The sequence below is a fragment of the Salvelinus alpinus genome, chromosome 1, assembly GCF_045679555.1.
Source record: "Salvelinus alpinus chromosome 1, SLU_Salpinus.1, whole genome shotgun sequence".
Taxonomy (NCBI): Eukaryota; Metazoa; Chordata; class Actinopteri; order Salmoniformes; family Salmonidae; genus Salvelinus; species Salvelinus alpinus.
In genome coordinates this window covers 5370080-5377785 of record NC_092086.1, presented here as the reverse complement: position 1 = coordinate 5377785, position 7706 = coordinate 5370080, and positions in this window count along the sequence as shown.

Below are 7706 nucleotides of genomic sequence, written 5' to 3'. Positions count from 1 at the left end.
CTACAGGACTCCAGTCTGTCTATAGACACAGTTACATCTCCCCCTAGTGGATCAAAGCAGCCAGTGCATCACAATCAGAATATTACGCAATAACTCGGGCTTGTCTATAAAAAACTAGAATGACATTGTATTGGTCCCGTTCACATATTTATCAGATGTTATCTCAGGTGTAGTGAGATGCTTGTGTTTCTAGCTCCAACAGTGCAATAAAACAATACTCACAAATCCCCCCCCCCCAAAAAAAAAATGTTTAAGAAATATCAGAACGAACGAATGTCAGAGTCCGGAATATAAATATATTTACACTGTATGTATACAATGGTGTTTATAGACAGTATATGAATAGAAAAGGTGTGTACAGCAGTAGTTATATAGGATGAACCAGGACTAGAATACAGTATATACATATGAAGTGGGTAAAACAGTATGTAAACATTATTAAAGTGACCAGTATTGAATGTCTATAAACATAGGGCAGCACTCTCTAAGGTTCAGGGTAGAGTACCCGGTGGAGGCCGGCTAGTAACAGTGACTATAGTTCAAGGCAGGGTACTGGGGGAGGCTAGTAACATTGACTATAGTTCAGGGCAGGGTACTGGGGGAGGCTAGTAACATTGACTATAGTTCAGGGCAGGGTACTGGGGGGAGGCTAGTAACAGTGACTATAGTTCAGGGCAGGGTACTGGGGGAGGCTAGTAACATTGACTATAGTTCAGGGCAGGGTACTGGGGGGAGGCTAGTAACATTGACTATAGTTCAGGGCAGGGTACTGGGGGAGGCTAGTAACATTGACTATAGTTCAGGGCAGGGTACTGGGGGAGGCTAGTAACATTGACTATAGTTCAGGGTAGGGTACTGGGGGAGGCTAGTAACATTGACTATAGTTCAGGGCAGGGTACTGGGGGAGGCTAGTAACATTGACTATAGTTCAGGGCAGGGTACTGGGGGAGGCTAGTAACATTGACTATAGTTCAGGGCAGGGTACTGGGGGAGGCTAGTAACATTGACTATAGTTCAGGGCAGGGTACTGGGGGGAGGCTAGTAACATTGACTATAGTTCAGGGCAGGGTACTGGGGGGAGACTAGTAACATTGACTATAGTTCAGGGCAGGGTACTGGGGGGAGACTAGTAACATTGACTATAGTTCAGGGTACTGGGGGGAGGCTAGTAACATTGACTATAGTTCAGGGCAGGGTACTGGGGGGAGGCTAGTAACAGTGACTATAGTTCAGGGCAGGGTACTGGGGGGAGGCTAGTAACATTGACTATAGTTCAGGGCAGGGTACTGGGGGGAGGCTAGTAACAGTGACTATAGTTCAGGGCAGGGTACTGGGGGAGGCTAGTAACATTGACTATAGTTCAGGGTACTGGGGGAGACTAGTAACATTGACTATAGTTCAGGGCAGGGTACTGGTGGAGGCTAGTAACATTGACTATAGTTCAGGGCAGGGTACTGGGAGGAGGCTAGTAACATTGACTATAGTTCAGGGCAGGGTACTGGGGGGAGACTAGTAACATTGACTATAGTTCAGGGTACTGGGGGAGGCTAGTAACATTGACTATAGTTCAGGGTACTGGGGGGAGGCTAGTAACATTGACTATAGTTCAGGGCAGGGTACTGGAGGAGGCTAGTAACATTGACTACAGTTCAGGGCAGGGTACTGGGGGGAGGCTAGTAACATTGACTATAGTTCAGGGCAGGGTACTGGGGGGAGACTAGTAACATTGACTATAGTTCAGGGTACTGGGGGAGGCTAGTAACATTGACTATAGTTCAGGGTACTGGGGGGAGGCTAGTAACATTGACTATAGTTCAGGGCAGGGTACTGGGGGGAGGCTAGTAACAGTGACTATAGTTCAGGGTAGGGTACTGGGGGGAGGCTAGTAACATTGACTATAGTTCAGGGCAGGGTACTGGGGGGAGACTAGTAACATTGACTATAGTTCAGGGTACTGGGGGAGGCTAGTAACATTGACTATAGTTCAGGGCAGGGTACTGGGGGAGACTAGTAACATTGACTATAGTTCAGGGCAGGGTACTGGGGGGAGGCTAGTAACATTGACTATAGTTCAGGGCAGGGTACTGGGGGAGACTAGTAACATTGACTATAGTTCAGGGCAGGGTACTGGGGGGAGGCTAGTAACATTGACTATAGTTCAGGGCAGGGTACTGGGGGGAGGCTAGTAACATTGACTATAGTTCAGGGCAGGGTACTGGGGGGAGGCTAGTAACATTGACTATAGTTCAGGGCAGGGTACTGGGGGGAGGCTAGTAACATTGACTATAGTTCAGGGCAGGGTACTGGGGGAGGCTAGTAACATTGACTATAGTTCAGGGCAGGGTACTGGGGGAGGCTAGTAACAGTGACTATAGTTCAGGGTACTGGGGGAGGCTAGTAACATTGACTATAGTTCAGGGCAGGGTACTGGGGTGAGGCTAGTAACATTGACTATAGTTCAGGGCAGGGTACTGGGGGGAGACTAGTAACATTGACTATAGTTCAGGGCAGGGTACTGGGGGAGGCTAGTAACATTGACTATAGTTCAGGGCAGGGTACTGGGGGGAGACTAGTAACATTGACTATAGTTCAGGGCAGGGTACTGGGGGAGGCTAGTAACATTGACTATAGTTCAGGGTACTGGGGGAGACTAGTAACATTGACTATAGTTCAGGGTACTGGGGGAGACTAGTAACATTGACTATAGTTCAGGGTACTGGGGGGAGGCTGGTAACATTGACTATAGTTCAGGGCAGGGTACTGGGGGGAGGCTAGTAACATTGACTATAGTTCAGGGTACTGGGGGAGACTAGTAACATTGACTATAGTTCAGGGTACTGGGGGGAGGCTGGTAACATTGACTATAGTTCAGGGCAGGGTACTGGGGGGAGACTAGTAACATTGACTATAGTTCAGGGTACTGGGGGAGAATAGTAACATTGACTATAGTTCAGGGTACTGGGGGGAGACTAGTAACATTGACTATAGTTCAGGGTACTGGGGGGAGACTAGTAACATTGACTATAGTTCAGGGCAGGGTACTGGGGGAGGCTAGTAACATTGACTATAGTTCAGGGTACTGGGGGAGACTAGTAACATTGACTATAGTTCAGGGTACTGGGGGAGGCTAGTAACAGTGACTATAGTTCAGGGCAGGGTACTGGGGGGAGGCTAGTAACATTGACTATAGTTCAGGGTACTGGGGGGAGGCTAGTAACATTGACTATAGTTCAGGGTACTGGGGGAGGCTAGTAACATTGACTATAGTTCAGGGTACTGGGGGAGACTAGTAACATTGACTATAGTTCAGGGTACTGGGGGAGACTAGTAACATTGACTATAGTTCAGGGTACTGGGGGGAGGCTAGTAACATTGACTATAGTTCAGGGTACTGGGGGAGACTAGTAACATTGACTATAGTTCAGGGTACTGGGGGAGACTAGTAACATTGACTATAGTTCAGGGTACTGGGGGGAGGCTAGTAACATTGACTATAGTTCAGGGTACTGGGGGAGGCTAGTAACATTGACTATAGTTCAGGGTACTGGGGGAGACTAGTAACATTGACTATAGTTCAGGGCAGGGTACTGGGGGGAGGCTAGTAACATTGACTATAGTTCAGGGTACTGGGGGAGGCTAGTAACATTGACTATAGTTCAGGGTACTGGGGGAGACTAGTAACATTGACTATAGTTCAGGGTACTGGGGGAGGCTAGTAACAGTGACTATAGTTCAGGGCAGGGTACTGGGGGGAGGCTAGTAACATTGACTATAGTTCAGGGCAGGGTACTGGGGGGAGGCTAGTAACATTGACTATAGTTCAGGGTACTGGGGGGAGGCTAGTAACATTGACTATAGTTCAGGGCAGGGTACTGGGGGAGGCTAGTAACATTGACTATAGTTCAGGGCAGGGTACTGGGGGAGACTAGTAACATTGACTATAGTTCAGGGCAGGGTACTGGGGGAGGCTAGTAACATTGACTATAGTTCAGGGCAGGGTACTGGGGGAGGCTAGTAACATTGACTATAGTTCAGGGTACTGGGGGAGACTAGTAACATTGACTATAGTTCAGGGTACTGGGGGAGACTAGTAACAGTGACTATAGTTCAGGGTACTGGGGGAGGCTAGTAACATTGACTATAGTTCAGGGTACTGGGGGGAGACTAGTAACATTGACTATAGTTCAGGGCAGGGTACTGGGGGAGGCTAGTAACAGTGACTATAGTTCAGGGTACTGGGGGAGACTAGTAACATTGACTATAGTTCAGGGCAGGGTACTGGGGGAGGCTAGTAACATTGACTATAGTTCAGGGCAGGGTACTGGGGGAGGCTAGTAACATTGACTATAGTTCAGGGCAGGGTACTGGGGGAGACTAGTAACATTGACTATAGTTCAGGGCAGGGTACTGGGGGAGGCTAGTAACAGTGACTATAGTTCAGGGCAGGGTACTGGGGGAGGCTAGTAACATTGACTATAGTTTAGGGCAGGGTACTGGGGGAGACATTGACTATAGTTCAGGGCAGGGTACTGGGGGAGGCTAGTAACAGTGACTATAGTTCAGGGCAGGGTACTGGGGGAGGCTAGTAACATTGACTATAGTTCAGGGCAGGGTACTGGGGGAGGCTAGTAACATTGACTATAGTTCAGGGCAGGGTACTGGGGGAGGCTAGTAACATTGACTATAGTTCAGGGTACTGGGGGAGACTAGTAACATTGACTATAGTTCAGGGTACTGGGGGAGGCTAGTAACAGTGACTATAGTTCAGGGCAGGGTACTGGGGGGAGGCTAGTAACATTGACTATAGTTCAGGGCAGGGTACTGGGGGGAGGCTAGTAACATTGACTATAGTTCAGGGTACTGGGGGGAGGCTAGTAACATTGACTATAGTTCAGGGTACTGGGGGGAGGCTAGTAACATTGACTATAGTTCAGGGCAGGGTACTGGGGGAGGCTAGTAACATTGACTATAGTTCAGGGCAGGGTACTGGGGGAGACTAGTAACATTGACTATAGTTCAGGGTACTGGGGGAGACTAGTAACATTGACTATAGTTCAGGGTACTGGGGGGAGGCTAGTAACATTGACTATAGTTCAGGGTACTGGGGGAGACTAGTAACATTGACTATAGTTCAGGGTACTGGGGGAGACTAGTAACATTGACTATAGTTCAGGGTACTGGGGGGAGGCTAGTAACATTGACTATAGTTCAGGGTACTGGGGGAGGCTAGTAACATTGACTATAGTTCAGGGTACTGGGGGAGACTAGTAACATTGACTATAGTTCAGGGTACTGGGGGGAGGCTAGTAACATTGACTATAGTTCAGGGTACTGGGGGAGGCTAGTAACATTGACTATAGTTCAGGGTACTGGGGGAGACTAGTAACATTGACTATAGTTCAGGGTACTGGGGGAGGCTAGTAACAGTGACTATAGTTCAGGGCAGGGTACTGGGGGGAGGCTAGTAACATTGACTATAGTTCAGGGCAGGGTACTGGGGGGAGGCTAGTAACATTGACTATAGTTCAGGGTACTGGGGGGAGGCTAGTAACATTGACTATAGTTCAGGGCAGGGTACTGGGGGAGGCTAGTAACATTGACTATAGTTCAGGGCAGGGTACTGGGGGAGACTAGTAACATTGACTATAGTTCAGGGCAGGGTACTGGGGGAGGCTAGTAACATTGACTATAGTTCAGGGCAGGGTACTGGGGGAGGCTAGTAACATTGACTATAGTTCAGGGTACTGGGGGAGACTAGTAACATTGACTATAGTTCAGGGTACTGGGGGAGACTAGTAACAGTGACTATAGTTCAGGGTACTGGGGGAGGCTAGTAACATTGACTATAGTTCAGGGTACTGGGGGGAGACTAGTAACATTGACTATAGTTCAGGGCAGGGTACTGGGGGAGGCTAGTAACAGTGACTATAGTTCAGGGTACTGGGGGAGACTAGTAACATTGACTATAGTTCAGGGCAGGGTACTGGGGGAGGCTAGTAACATTGACTATAGTTCAGGGCAGGGTACTGGGGGAGGCTAGTAACATTGACTATAGATCAGGGCAGGGTACTGGGGGAGACTAGTAACATTGACTATAGTTCAGGGCAGGGTACTGGGGGAGGCTAGTAACAGTGACTATAGTTCAGGGCAGGGTACTGGGGGAGGCTAGTAACATTGACTATAGTTTAGGGCAGGGTACTGGGGGAGACTAGTAACATTGACTATAGTTCAGGGCAGGGTACTGGGGGAGGCTAGTAACAGTGACTATAGTTCAGGGCAGGGTACTGGGGGAGGCTAGTAACATTGACTATAGTTCAGGGCAGGGTACTGGGGGAGGCTAGTAACATTGACTATAGTTCAGGGCAGGGTACTGGGGGAGGCTAGTAACATTGACTATAGTTCAGGGTACTGGGGGAGACTAGTAACATTGACTATAGTTCAGGGTACTGGGGGAGACTAGTAACAGTGACTATAGTTCAGGGTACTGGGGGAGGCTAGTAACATTGACTATAGTTCAGGGTACTGGGGGGAGACTAGTAACATTGACTATAGTTCAGGGCAGGGTACTGGGGGAGGCTAGTAACAGTGACTATAGTTCAGGGTACTGGGGGAGACTAGTAACATTGACTATAGTTCAGGGCAGGGTACTGGGGGAGGCTAGTAACATTGACTATAGTTCAGGGCAGGGTACTGGGGGAGGCTAGTAACATTGACTATAGATCAGGGCAGGGTACTGGGGGAGACTAGTAACATTGACTATAGTTCAGGGCAGGGTACTGGGGGAGGCTAGTAACAGTGACTATAGTTCAGGGCAGGGTACTGGGGGAGGCTAGTAACATTGACTATAGTTTAGGGCATGGTACTGGGGGAGACTAGTAACATTGACTATAGTTCAGGGCAGGGTACTGGGGGAGGCTAGTAACAGTGACTATAGTTCAGGGCAGGGTACTGGGGGAGGCTAGTAACATTGACTATAGTTTAGGGCAGGGTACTGGGGGAGACTAGTAACATTGACTATAGTTCAGGGCAGGGTACTGGGGGAGGCTAGTAACAGTGACTATAGTTCAGGGCAGGGTACTGGGGGGAGGCTAGTAACAGTGACTATAGTTCAGGGTACTGGGGGAGACTAGTAACATTGACTATAGTTCAGGGCAGGGTACTGGGGGGAGGCTAGTAACATTGACTATAGTTCAGGGCAGGGTACTGGGGGAGGCTAGTAACATTGACTATAGTTCAGGGTACTGGGGGAGACTAGTAACATTGACTATAGTTCAGGGTACTGGGGGAGACTAGTAACATTGACTATAGTTCAGGGCAGGGTACTGGGGGGAGGCTAGTAACATTGACTATAGTTCAGGGCAGGGTACTGGGGGAGGCTAGTAACATTGACTATAGTTCAGGGCAGGGTACTGGGGGGAGGCTAGTAACATTGACTATAGTTCAGGGCAGGGTACTGGGCGGAGGCCGGCTAGTGGTGACTATTTAACAGTCTGATGGTCTTGATATAGAAGCTGTTTTTCAGTCCCAGCTCTGATGCACCTGTACTGTCTCCGCCTTCTAGATGGTAGCGGGGTGAACAGGTTGTAATGTAATTTATCGACGTGGTAACAAACCACCACCTCCCCAGACGCTGCGACCTCAAACTTTCCACACCCCTCTCAGTCGGCGGAGAAAAAACATTGTGCAGTTTTTAAAAGGTGCAATCG